Below are 14836 nucleotides of genomic sequence, written 5' to 3'. Positions count from 1 at the left end.
CACAATCTCTGCTTACTTACAAGCTGCTGATGCTGTATGTATGCATATCTTGCTTCGCCCCTCTCCTCACCATAACCCGACTCTTGTGCCATTCTGATTTTAGATGACTGAAGAAATGCCAGCCGCAAGCCTGTCCCCGAAGCAATGAAAAAGAGTAAAGGAGAAGAAGAAGTCACACCGTCATTGCATCTGATACTCAGAGACACCAGCTCAGAAAATGGCACTGCTCGGAATTTAGAGGAAAGTGTAGAAGAGGGATCTGTACAGGGGGTGAGGCACCGGGAACGAGTGGGCTAGGGAAAAGCGTAGCTCGGGGGCCAGCTTCTCGGAGGGCGAATTCACACACGTGTTCTGCTCCCGCAATGGGGCAGTCTTCAAAAGAAGGGTGATGGGCATGCACACCCAATTGCTAGGTGCAATGGCAAACCTGCCAGAGAGCCTCTTGGCAATGTCAATAGGATGGAGGAGTCCGGCTCCAACATTGGATGGGGCTTTGTACAGAGCGTGGAGCCCATGATTTACAGGCTAGATATGTTGGGACAACTCCAGGAGAGACCTCGTCGACCCAGCCATGATGCTGCGTGTGATTGGCGATGTCGCGGCTGCCAATGCAGCACAGACAGAAGTGATCCAACATCTCTGCTTCAGTGGAAGCGCAGACTGCTCTCCTGCATGCTCACTACTGTCATCGTGGCTGAGCTTACCAGTGTCGAAAGGGGCTTTCAGGAAGTCGCAGCAGGCCAGCAATCTGTCCTCCAACAATGCTGAGGCACCACCCCAGGATGACAGCATTCCTATTCCTACCACTGCCACTCCGACATTACCCTTGCTGCTGCCTGTCAGCTGGCCAGTCCAGACTGCTAACATCCATGTCAAAGTGGTCCAGTCTACTGCCGAGCCTTCTAGGTCCAGAGCTGGTCAAGGTTACTCTGCAAGGCCATCTGAAATCTCCCACCAGAGAAATGCAGCAGCCTTCCACCAGTCAAGGGAAGGGAAAGGTACACAAAAGACAGGCACTAAGGGATTGCACAAGGGCGAATAGTCGATATTGCAGTGTGAATTGAATAGTGATAAATTAATTAATTTTGTTTGGAACCTTTGTTTTGTGATGACTCTCATTTCAGCTTTGTGCCCAGGAGGACACTGATATTCCATGGCAGATGGATGGTATGATGGGAATGTGGAGAATGGGGATATGGTGAGTAATGGGGATCTGGGGTTTCATTCACTCGATGAAGCATTCACAGACAGCCTGTGCCAAAGAGGGATTTGCTACCTGCCTCCTCCCTTCCTCCTTGTCCTTCTCCTGTTCCTGTTCCTCTTCCTCTTCATCTGCCTCCTCCTCCTCCTCTCCCTCGTCCTCTTCCTGAGGTGGTCTTGCAATCCCCGCTAGCAAGGACTGTGCCCTCATGACGGTCAATTTATGAAACATGCAGCAGACCACCGTGAAATGGGACACCCGCTCCACCGGGTACTGGAGGGCTCCTCCCCAGTAGTCAAGGCAATGGAACCGTTGCTACAGCAGCCCAATGGTCTGCTCAATGATGTTCCTGGTGGCAGCATGGCTCTCATTATATGAGTGCTGGGAAAAAGTTTTCAGGTTGTGGAGGGGAGTCATCAGCCAGGGGCAGAGTGGATAGCCCTTGTCTCCGAGCAGCCACCCTCGAGTTTGATGTGGTGACTGGAAGATTGCTGGCACAGCAGACTGGGGCAGGATGAAGGCATCATGACTGCTGCCGGGATAGCGAGCATTAACTATCAGGATGTGCTGGGCATGGTCGCACATCAACTACACATTAAGTGAGTGGTAGCCTTTGCGGTTATGGAAGATCTCAGAATTGCAAACTGAACAAAAATGCCTGCAAAGTCACATAGGTGCAGTCGATAGCGCCCTGCACAATGAGGAAGCCTGCAATCCTGGCAAAGCCACATGCACATTCCTCCCGCTTCTCTCTGTTCAAAGAGAGAACAGTGTAGTTCCTTCTCCTGGTGCAGATAGCCTCTGTGATCTCCCAGATGCAATGTTGGATGGCAAAATGTGAGATGATAGTTATGTCTCCTGCTGCAAACTTGAAGGATCTGCTGGTGCAAAAATTGTGGGCCACGATGACCTTGACGGCTACTGGGAAAGCCATGTCACCTTGCTCTGCTCTCATGCTCCAAGTCTGGTTTCAGGAAATGACGAAATTCTGTGACCTCCTTGCTGAAGCGGAGCCTCCCACTATACTGCTCTTCGCTTAAGTGGTGGCAAGAGAAGTGTTGTCAACAGTCTATCGACTCTGGATCAGTTCCTATGGACTGGAGGGTAGCTAATGTAACACCACTTTTTAAAAAAGGAAGGAGAGAGAAGGCGGGTAATTATAGACTGGTTAGCCTGACATCAGTAGTGGGGAAATTGTTGGAATCAATTATTAAAGATGAAATAGCAACACTTTTGGAAAGCAGTGAAGGGATCGGTCCAAGTCAGCATGGATTTATGAAAGAGAAATCCTGCTTGACAAATCTTCGAGAATTTTTTGAGGATGTTAGAGTGGACAAGGGAGAACTGGTGGATGTGGTGTATTTGGACTTTCAAAAGGCTTTTGACAAGGTCCCACACAAGAGATTGGTGTGCAAAATTAAAGCACATGGTATTGGGAGTAATGTACTGATGTGGATAGAGAACTGGTTGCCAGACAGGAAGCAGAGAGTCGGGATAAACGAGTCCTTTTCAGAATGGCAAGCAGTGACTAGTGGGGTGCTGCAGGGCTCAGTGCTGGGACCCCAGCTATTTACAATATACATTAATGATTTGGACGAGGGAATTCAGTGTAATATCTCCAAGTTTGCAGATGACACTAAGCTGGGTGGTGGTGTGAGCTGTGAGGAGGACGCTAAAAGGCTGGAGGGTGATTTGGACAGGTTAGGTGAGTGGACAAACGAATGGCAGATGCAGTATAATGTGGATAAATGTGAGGTTATCCAGTTTAGTGGCAAAAACACGAAGGCAGAATATTAACTGAATGGCGGCAGATTAGGAAAAGGGGAGGTACAACAAGACCTGGGTGTCATGGTACGTCAGTCATTGAAAGTTGGCAGAAAGGTACAGCAGACGGTGAAGAAGGCAAATGGTATGTTGGCCTTCATAGCTAAGGGATTTGACTATAGGAGCAAGGAGCTCTTACTGCAGTTGTACAGGGCCTTAATGAGGCCTCACCTGGAATATTGTGTTCAGTTTTGGTCTCCTAATCTGAGGAAGGACGTTCTTACATTTGAGGGAGTGCAGTGAAGGTTCACCAGACTGATTCCCGGGATGGCAGGACTGACATATCGACTGGGCCTGTATTCACTGGAGTTTAGAAGGATGAGAGGGGATCTCATAGAAACATATAAAATTCTGACGGGACTGGACAGGTTAGATGCAGGAGGAATGTTCCCGATGTTGAGGAAGTCCAGAACCAGGGGACATAGAATAAGGATAAAGGGTAAGCCATTTAGGACTGAGATGACGAGAAACGTGTTCACTCAGAGAGTTGTTAACCTGCGGAATTCCCTACCGCAGAGAGTTGTTGATGCCAGTTCATTGGATATATTCAACAGGGAGTTAGGTATGGCCCTTATGGCAAAAGGGATCAAGGGGTATGGAGAGAAAGCAGGAAAGGGGTACTGATGTGAATGATTAGCCATGATCTTATTGAATGATGGTGCAGGCTCGAAGGGCCGAATGGCCTACTCCTGTACCTATTTTCTATGTTACTATGTTTCTATGTTGTCGGAAGATCCTAGTTGGGTAAGGTCTCCTGTTGAGAGCCCTCCTCCGCCTCCTTCTGCGCGCATCTTCTCCTCTTCTTCGGTGCCTCCACTCCCTCTCCCTAAAGATACTCAAGCGCAAGAGGGGAACTGCCAGTACAGACCCATGTCTGTGAGCAAGTGGTGTGAGCAGAAGCCTTTAAATAGAATGAAGGCGTTCTCTACTTGCCCCAGCACTCCCTGTCACCTTAGGATCTTGAAAGAAGTTAATAAAGGAGCTAGAGTTGCAGAAAGGTGCACAGAGCCAGTCAAACTGAACAAACATGTCAGCTACAAGTTGTTGCTGATGATTCCTTTAAATAACACTGCTGGAGGCTCTTCCCTACTTGGACAGCTGGTTGTAATTAACACAGGCCGGTAAGTTCAACAACGCGCTTCAAAATGGCAGGTCATGAGTCAGGTGAGCGTTGTGCACTCACTGTCATCATGATCTGATTAATCTCCATATCGTCAACAAGCGCGGACATCGGCAGCGAGGGCGGACATCGGCAGCGCTGCCACCCCTCTGGAAATGGCAGCTGCCACGGGACATGCCGGCAGCAGGTGGAAGTACAGCCGCTGCCATTTTTTTCCCGAAACGAGCCTTAACGGCCAACTCAAACATTACAGAGGCAAAATTGCCCCTTTTTATGTCCTGTTAGCGCCTCCGGGCTTTTGATCAGTTGGCCTAGCAACTGTTGTCAGAAAATTGCTAGAGTCGAAAATTAAAGATAGAGTGACTGAACACCTAAAAAGTTTCAGTTAATCAGAGAGAGCCAGTGTGGATTTGTGAAATCTAGGTCATGCCTGATAAACTTGATTGAATTTTTTGAAGATGTTTCCACTGATAGGGGAGACTAGAACTAGAGGGCATGATCTTAGAATAAGGGGCCGCCCATTTAAAACTGACATGAGGAGAAATTTATTCTCTCAGAGGGTTGTGGATCTGTGGAATTCGCTGCCTCAGAGAGCTGTGGAAGCTGAGACACTGAATAAATTTAAAACGGAAATAGACAGTTTCTTAAATGATAAGAGAATAAGGGGTTATGGAGAGTGGGCGGGGAAGTGGAGCTGAGTCCATGATCGGATCAGCCATGATCGTATTAAATGGCGGAGCTGGCTCGAGGGGCCATATGGCCTACTCCTGCTCCTATTTCTTATGTTCTTATGAGCAGAAATGATGTGAAACATACCAAAGTTCCACCATACCACCCTGCTTCAAATGGTGCTGCAGAGTGCAAAGTACAAATTGTAAAATGTGCCCCCATCAAGCAAATGTTGGATCCAAATCCAAGGAAAAGACAGTTGCTGTTGGACCACAAACTGGCAAATTTTCTAATTACTTATTGTAATACTCCTCATACAACCACTAGTAGAACTCCAGCAGAGGTGTTTCTCAAATGACAGCCACAAACCAGATTCTCATTGTTAAAGCCAAACTTTGCACAGTCAGTAGAAGAGAAACAATTAAGATAGAAAGAGAAGAGAGGTAGAGTAAAAGAGAGAAGTGTGAAATTGAATCAGAAGGTGAGAGTGAAGAACCATCACCATAAATGGTTAATGTGGTTACCAGGAAAAATAGTAAAGATATGTGGCCATCGCACATATTTGGTCAAGAAGTTTGATTATGGACAGGTTAGGTTTGTTCATATTGATCATATTTTACCTACAGATATGGAAGGAGTTGAAAGTTGGAATGATTTGATTATTTCTGATGAGTCATATAGTCTTGTTACATGTATAGTACCAGTAGCAAATCCTACATCAGATGTATTAGAAATAAGTCCAAGAGAATGTCAGAATTTAAGTCTGAGTCCGAATCAGGCAGACAAACAGTGTGAAAACACAAAAGGTGGAACTAACGAGGACGAATCACAGCGTTATGGATGCCATGTTGTAGATCACATGTCACGTCCTTTAAAAGGCTGCTGTGCTTCACCTCGGTGGAGTTCGGATATACTCTGCAAATCGTTGGAGTTGATGTGAACATCTCTAAAGACATCTTGACCACACTGTGACCGATTGTAATGTAGATCAAAATGTAGATCAAGGGCTGCCATTGGAGGAAAAACTCTCCTCAGGCTCAGTCTAGAATGAGTCTTAAGTTCTACACCAAGTTTGGAAAGTTCTGTTCAAGAGCGAAGGTATCCTCTTCAAAACAAAAAAACAGTCATTAAGTTGATTTGTAAATATGGAAAAGTAAGTCCATATCTTTTGTTGTGTATAACCATGCAAGTTATGTAAAATGATTATTTTGTTATGATTACTTCTTCATTAAGGAAATAGAGCTCCACCTAGTGAACTACTGTGGTAATGCAACTAATGATGTACAGTTGGAGCCATCTTGTATTGTGCTGTTAGTGATGTCATAAGAATATATCACAGTGCGCATCCTCAGTTTCATGCCCCATTGCAGAGGTGACCAAAGTAGTGGAGAGGAGAATGCCTATGGATGTTATTTATATGGACTTCCAGAAGGCATTTAATAAAGTTCCACATAAGAGACCTTAGGTGGTTGAACAGTCCAATACGAGAGCCACAATCATTTATGATTCTCAGCTCGATGACTGTCCTCTTACTGTTGCAGTACTCAAAGAACTATTTATTGTTAGGTTTGTATATGGAGCTATGCTTCTTTCTAGTTGCTAGAACCTCCACTTTTTTTGCATGCTTAACACCCACTTAATGCCCATTTTACCGCTAAAATGACGTATAACGCCCATATTTCACCCATTTTGGCACAAAATGGAAACAGACGGGCATTTTTAGGAAACTTGGTGCCGAGCGTTACTTTCCCCATGTGGTTAACGCCGAGAAAAAATATTACCACTCCCTACTTTTTTTGGGCGGAATCAGCAGGATAGGCAAATTCAATGTCCATAATATCGCCCAGCGTCACTTTCCGCACAAAATTTACACCGAGATTCAATATTAATGGCCGCCGACTGTTTTTTGTCGTAAAGAGCATATTTACCCAAACTAGCGGCCATGGAGATCGGCCATCGTCAATTTCACCACCTCCCACACATTTCGCCCACAATATCGCTCACTCAAAAAACTGCCCACAAAAGGTGGAACTAACGAGGATGAATCACAGCGTTATGGATGCCATGTTGTAGATCACATGTCACGTCCTTTAAAAGGCTGCTGTGCTTCACCTCGGTGGAGTTCGGATATACTCTGCAAATCGTTGGAGTTGATGTGAACATCTCTAAAGACATCTTGACCACACTGTGACCGATTGTAATTGAAGAGGTGTGCTCGTCGGGACATTCCTTGTTTGTGTGCAATCAGTGGAAAACAGAGAGCTACTGCAATCAGGCCTGTCCTTTCTCACCCTCTCTTGGTGACCAAATACATGCAGCAGACTCGACATCGCCGAAGGAATGCTGCACTGCATTATGTGCCCAATGAACGAAGTGATAGACAGATGAGGAGGACCAGACATTACAATCCCCTGCAAGTACAAATAGAAGCATTCTTACCTCAACTTGTCTAACACTACCTGCTTTCGGAGACTGTGCTTCCACAAAGAAGTTATCACTGAGGTATGCCAGCTGATAAGGGCAGATCTGCAGCCTGCCAGCACCATCAGAACTACACTGTCCGTCGAGGTCAAAGTCACTGCAGCACTGTCGTTCTATGCCTCGGGTCCTTTTCAGGCCACAACTAGCGACATTTGCAGACTTTCTCAGCATGCCACACATCGCTGTATTAGACAGGTCATTGAAGCCCTATACACATGCAGGAGGAACTTGATCAGCTTACCTATGACCAGGGAGGTACAGAGTGAGAGGGTTCTAGGTTTCTTCAGAATTGCAAACTTCCCTAAGGTGCAGGGAGCAATAGACTGTAAGCACATCGCAATATGGGCATATTTTTAGGATACTGAGGTTTTAGGAACTGCAAGGGATTCCACTCCCTGAATGTCCAGCTGGTTGTCGACCACCAGCAAATTATACTGGCAGTGAATACTCAATTTCCGGGCAGCATCCATGATGCACACATCCTGCGTGAGAGCACTGTATCTGACTTGTTTAACAATGAGCCACAAGGTCAATGCTGGATGCTTGGGGACAAAGGATATGGCCTCGCCACCTGGCTGATGATCCCCCTGCATGACACCCACACCAAAGCCGAGAGGCGATTAAACGAAAGCCACAGAGCAACTCACAATATCGTGGAAAAAACCACTGGAGTGCTTAAGCAGCGCTTTAGATGCCTGGACCACTCAGGAGGCGAGCTCCAATACTACCCTGAGCAGGTAGCTCAATTCGTGGTGGTGTACTCCATGCTGCACAACTTGGCTATCAGGAGGGGACAAGAATTGCCAGAAGAGTCTGATAGTCCACCTCACCAGAGAGAGGAAGAAGAGGATGAGGAGGTGGACGCTGACATCGGGCCAGACAATCAGGCTGACGTTGAAGCCACGCCCCCGCCCCCCTGTAGACCACATGAAAGGGCCCGTGGTGGCATGATAGCTGCAAGATTCTTATGTCAGGAGCTCATTACTGACGCTTTGCCTGAAAGAACGTTGGTGGTATTTACAAGGCTGACACACTGCTGGGTGTGTAGGTCATACATCAATGGTGGGCATCTTGGTGGCAGTTAAAATTTAAATTGATTGAAGTTAAGTGTAATTATACCCTTTGATGTTAAGGAATCACCTGTGTGTAACAGTGCAGCTATCTGAGCCAATGCGCAACAAGGTTTTGTTAAATAAAAAACATTTAAACCGAACATTTGTCTGAAATCATCAGTATTTCTGTAAAAACCACCCCTTCCCCCCGCCGCCCCCCACTTCTCCTCCCATCCCCTACCCCTTCCCCTTCCCCTCCTGACTCCAAGCCACCTGGCCGAAGAGCTCCTCAGGTGATGCTTCAATGTGTGGGGGGGTGGGGGGAATGACGGCCAAACCACTGCTTGGACGGATATGGAAGAGGATGGTCCCAAGGTGGGAACGTGCTCCAAGCCAGAAGCAAGATGTTGCTCCTGGCTCTCACGTGTGGTTGGCAATGGGGGTGCAGCACCTTGGGGTGCAGTGCCGCGCCCCAGGACCACTGGGAGCCCTCTGCCACCAGTGTTCCTGGCTACCAGCTTCAGGGCCTCCTCCATCCCTTCTATGTTATATGTTGTTTTTTGGACAAAAAACTTGGTGCCAAGTATGCTCTTGGTGCTTAGTAGGCTTTTTGCTGCTGGTAAATTTCCCTCATGCCTCCCACAGCAGCAAAACAAGCACACACCACACCCACACACGCTTTCAGTCCCTCTCTGCTCCCTCTCTCTCTGTCTCCTCAATTCTGCGCATGTCATGATGACCCTTGACCTCCAGAATCACGGGAATCGAGCGTTGCCATGCCATTGCTAAGGAAGGCGGCATTTACGGCAGAAGGTCAGAGAGATTTAATGCTACCACCCATTTCATATCACTCGTGGTTATGCCCAATTTCAAAAATGGAGACTAGGGGCTTTGAGAATGGGCGACAAGCCGGCGATCTGAAAATCCATTTTTACCGGCGATCTGCACAAAAGTGTAAAATCTAGCCCTATGAAACAGATCCTGGCCCAGTGATTTGACAGAGGGCAAAAATCCTCTTGAGCAGGCAGCCAGAAGCACTGTTCCACCACATTTCTGCTAGCAAAGCACGAACACCAGAATTTCATACCCTATGCCTTTAAAGTTGTTCCACTTGTCCTAGGCTCCGTCTGCTCTCTCAGCTGGATGTAAAAAATCCTATGGCACTTTTTCAAAGAAGAGCAGAGGTGTCCTGGCCAATATTTATTATAAAGTGCTTTGGGACATCCAGTGATTATGAAAGGCTATATATAAATGCAATTCTTTCTTTCTTTCTGCTTTCTCAGCTGAAGTGTTGTTGCTTGTCTAGTCAATTTTCTTACGTTTTCCTTTCATTTCTTTGAGATAAGCCCTTTTAAATCATTGGCTGACTCCTGAGGAGCAGTTTTCTACTTCTGTCAAAATAGGCGCAAATTCGACAGAGAAGCCAAACCTTATTTGAATGTCAGCGGCGAGCTGCAGGTACTAAACAACAACAACAACTTGTATTTATATAGTGCCTTTAACGTAGTAAAACATTCCAAGGTGCTTCATAGAAGCATTATCGTACCAAATTTGACACCGCGTCACATAAGAGGCTATTAGGGCAGTGGGGTAGTTTTTAAGGAGCATCTTAAAGGAGGAAAGTGAGGTAGAGAGGTGGAGAGGTTTAGGGAGGGAGTTCCCAAGCTTAGGGCCATGACAGATAAAGGCATGTCCACCAATGGTGGAGCGATTAAAATCGGGAATGTGTAAGAGGCCAGAATTGGAGCAGTGCAGATATCTTGGTGAGTTGTAAGGCTGAAGGAGATTACAGAGATAGGGAGGGGTTTAGGCCATAGCAGGATTTGAAAATAAGGATGAGAATTTTAAAAGAAAGAAAGACTTGCATTTATATAGCACCTTTCACGACCACCGGATGTCCCAAACCACTTTGCAGCCAATGGAAGTACTTTTGGAGTATAGTCACTGATGTAATGTAGGAAAATCAAGGCATTGCTCAACCGGGAGTCAATGTAGGTCAGCGAGCACAGGGGTGATGTGATGCTGGAAATCGGCGCAGTCCCGGCCTACAAGACCATCAGCAGGCCGGGGCCATTGGAGGGAGCAATGTGCGACAGCCCGGCCCGGAAATCAGCACAGTCCTGGCCTGCAAGACCATCAGCAGGCCGGGGCCATTGGAGGGAGCAATGTGCGACAGCCCGGCCCGGAAATCAGCACAGTCCTGGCCTGCAAGACCATCAGCAGGCCGGGGCCATTGGAGGGAGCAATGTGCGGCAGCCGGGCCCGGAAATCAGCACAGTCCTGGCCTGCAAGACCATCAGCAGGCCGAGGCCATTACAGGGAGCAGCGTGCGACAGCCCAGCCCGGAAATCGGCATGGTGCCGGTCTGCAAGACCATCAGCAGGCCGGGGCCATTGGAGAGAGCAACGAGTGGCAGCTTACCACTGCAGGGAGCAGCACGTGCTGCTACAGGAAAGCAACAGCTGCAAAGTCAGGTCGCTGATTGCAGTGTGGGCAGGCACAGCAGGAGGGCCGAAGGAAACATAGAAACATAGAAACATAGAAAATAGGTGCAGGAGTAGGCCATTCGGCCCTTCGAGCCTGCACCACCATTCAATGAGTTCATGGCTGAACATGCAACTTCAGTACCCCATTCCTGCTTTCTTGCCATACCCCTTGATCCCCCTAGTAGTAAGGACTACATCTAACTCCTTTTTGAATATATTTAGTGAATTGACCTCAACAACTTTCTGTGGTAGAGAATTCCACAGGTTCACCACTCTCTGGGTGAAGAAGTTTCTCCTCATCTCGGTCCTAAATGGCTTACCCCTTATCCTTAGACTGTGATCCCTGGTTCTGGACTTCCCCAACAGGAGCGGCAAGAGTTTGTAGAGGGAAGTGACTGGGGCCCAGGAGAGGCTTGAGTTTGGGGCCCAGAAGAGGCGAGGACCCAGGGGCAGCATGGGCCAGCCCACACTGTGATATGTATGCACACTCGGTCCATGCAGCAGAGCTGGTCTCCAGTCATCTTGGGTAATCCTTGCCACTGGACCAAGACCTAGCTCTGTGACGCCCGTGTGATGGCTGGTGTGCAACGGCCACCACACGTTAAAAAAATCTACGCACAGGCATCCTCCACCCTCCAAGATGTAGTTCGGCATCTGGAATATTAGGTCCTTCATTGAAACACCTGTGAACTCATCCCTTTTTGGTGTGGAAACAAGTCATCCTTGCTTCGAGGGACTGCCTAAGACGATAATGATGTGTGAATGGGACTTGGTGCAAGTTAGGATATGGGCAGTAGAGTTTTGGATGAGCTTAAATTTATAGAAACATAGAAACATAGAAATTTACAGTGTTCGTGTCCACGCCGGCCAACAAAGAGCTGTACGGCCCTCGGTCAGCAGCCCTGAAGGTTACATATAAACCTATGAACAATGAACAATGGCGGAAAGGTAAAGAGCATCTGACCTAACCAGTCCACCCCACAGAACTGATTTACCCCATGTATCGCAACATTTTACACTCCACCCCACCCGGAGCCATGCGATCTCCTGGGAGAGGCAAAAAAACAGATAAAAACCCAGGCCAATTGGGACAAAAAAAATCTGGGAAAATTCCTCTCCGACCCATCCAGGTGATCAAAACTAGTTCAGGAGATCACTCTGGCCATATTAGATTCCCTGAAGTATTTACCATCATATCTGCGCCAGCCAACAAGAGGTTATCTAGTCTAATCCCACTTACCAGCTCTAGGTCTGTAACCCTGCAGATTACAACACTTCAAGTGCCCATCCATGCACCTTTTAAATTTGCTGAGGGTTTATTCATCCACCACCCTTCTAGACGATGAGTTCCAGACCCCCACAATCCTCTGCGTGAAGAAACTTCCCTTCAAATCCCCGCTAAAGCTTCCACCTACCACCTTAAACCTATGCACCCTCGTACCTTCCATCAAGGGAAATAGGCCCTTGCTATCCACTATATCCAGGCCCCTCAAAATTTTATACATCTCAATGAGGTCCCCTCTCAGCCTCCTCCGCTCCAACGAGAACAAACCCAGCCTATCCAATCTGTCCTCATAGCTAAGATTCTCCATTCCATGCAGCATCCTTGTAAATCTCCTCTGCACCCTCTCCAGTGCAATCACGTCCTTCCTATAATACGACGACCAGAACTGCACACAGTACTCCAGCTGTGGCCTAACCAGTGTATTATACAATTTAAGCATAACATAGAAACATAGAAACATAGAAAATAGGTGCAGGAGTAGGCCATTCGGCCCTTTGAGCCTGCACCACCATTCAATAAGATCATGGCTGATCATTCCCTTTCCTGCTTTCTCTCCATACCCCTTGATCCCCTTAGCCATAAGGGCCATATCTAACTCCCTCTTGAATATATCCAATGAACTGGCATCAACAACTCTCTGTGGCAGGGAATTCCACAGGTTAACAACTCTCTGAGTGAAGAAGTTTCTCCTCATCTGTCCTAAATGGCCTACCCCTTATCCTAAGACTGTGTCCCCTGGTTCTGGACTTCCTCAACATCGGGAACATTCGACCCGCATCTAACCTGTCGCGTCCCGTCAGAATCTTACATGTTTCTATAAGATCCCCTCTCATTCTTCTAAACTCCAATGTATAAAGGCCCAGTTGATCCAGTCTCTCCTCATATGTCTGTCCAGCCATCCTGGGAATCAGTCTGGTGAACCTTCGCTGCACTCCCTCAATAGCAAGAACGTCCTTCCTCAGATTAGGAGACCAAAACTGAACACAATAACCTCCCCGCTCTATGCTTTGGCCAATGAAGGCAAGCATTCTGTCTACCTTCTTAACCACCTTATCTACCTGGCCTGCTACTTTCAGGGATCTTTATCTGTCAAGGCCCTAAGCTCTGAAACTCTCTCCTAAACCTCTCCACCTCTCTACCTTTCTTTCCTCCTTTAAGACGCTCCTTAAAAACTACCTCTCTGCCCTAATATCCTCTTATGTGACTCAGTGTCAAATTTTGTTTGATAACGCTCCTGTGATTATGGAGGATGGAAGTTGGGAGGCCAGCCAGGAAAACATTGGAATAGTTGAGACGAGAAACAAGAAAGGTATGGATAAGGAGTAAATGAGCTGAGGCAGGGACGTAGTCGGGCAATGTTACAGAGGTGGAAATAGGCGGTCTTAATGATGGCACGGATATGTGTTCATAAGCTTATCTCTTGGTCAAATATGACACCATGGTTGCGAACAGTCTGGTTCAGCCTCAGACAGTTGCCATAGAGAGGGATGGAGTCCATGGCTCGGAACTGAGTTTGTGGTGGAGACTGAAGACAGTGGCTTTGATCTTCCCGATATTTAGTTAGAGGAAATTTCTGCTCATCCAGTTCTGGATGTCGAACAAGCAGTCTGACAATTTAGAGACAGTGGAGGGGTCGAGAGGAGTGATGGTGAGGTAGAGTTTGGTGTCGTCATCATACATGTGGGACCTGATGTGTTTTAGAATTATGTTGCTGAGGCCAGCATGTAGATGAGAAATAGGATGGGGCCAAGGATAGATCCTTGGGGACATTAGAGATAATCAGTGCCCTGAGAAGCAGCTCCTCAGTTGTGGGAAAGAGGGAAATCATACAGAGAGCTGGCCAGCAAGTCATGTTGGGGAGAGGGTTGTGGGATCCCATCCCAGGAGGAGTTGAGCAAGGACTGGCAGTGGGCCACAGTATTTTTGTGGAGTCAGGAAGAGTATTCCTTCTTCTCTTGGCCCCACATAAATTCTTCCAAAACAACTCTTGGGCCTTCCCTTGACCACCATGGTCCCTAAGGACTGCTGGTTAGGCTGGTCATTGCCTGGTATAATTGGACGAGCATGCACAGTGTTGCTCTGCCGCATTGTATTTGAAAGTTGCAATCAGTGTCCGACAAATAGTGTGGGACCCTAATTTGCATATTTAAGCAACCTCCCACTGGAAACAGTTGACCATGCTGCTTGCCTACCTGAAAAATGTATCAAGTGGGACATGAACCCCAAATCTATCATGACATGACTCAATGGTTTGAGGCATCAATTCAACACACCACCATGCTGTTTACTTTATTGCTTCTGCTTTGGTTTCAGCAAGGAATTTCAAATGATTTGTTTTTACTTATAGAAAAAACAGTTTTGGTCACAGATGGATGTACTTAGCCACTAAACAGTTTTATATATTTAAAAGCTATATTGTCAACAAATTTAACAGAATCACAGTCTGTCAGATTAAGATATCTGGCCAGATTTCATATTGAAATTGTAACAGCCAATGGCATTTTGGACACATGACAATATCAGCTTCAGTAATTACTGACCATTTGATTGTGAATCCACAGTTAAGACTGTGGGAAAATACAAATTCTGTTTTTCAGGAAAATGCACTGCCTCGGGTGCTTCCCTGCTAAACTTCCAAATAAGAAACAATTTGCTGAAGGATAACTGCCAAAGTGTGTGAGTCCTGCAGAACTGCAAGACAGCTTCCGGAATATTCCA

Source organism: Pristiophorus japonicus, chromosome 1 (assembly GCF_044704955.1).
Source record: "Pristiophorus japonicus isolate sPriJap1 chromosome 1, sPriJap1.hap1, whole genome shotgun sequence".
NCBI lineage: Eukaryota > Metazoa > Chordata > Chondrichthyes > Pristiophoridae > Pristiophorus > Pristiophorus japonicus.
The sequence above is the reverse complement of the archived record's forward strand: the minus strand, read 5'-3'. Positions refer to the sequence as shown.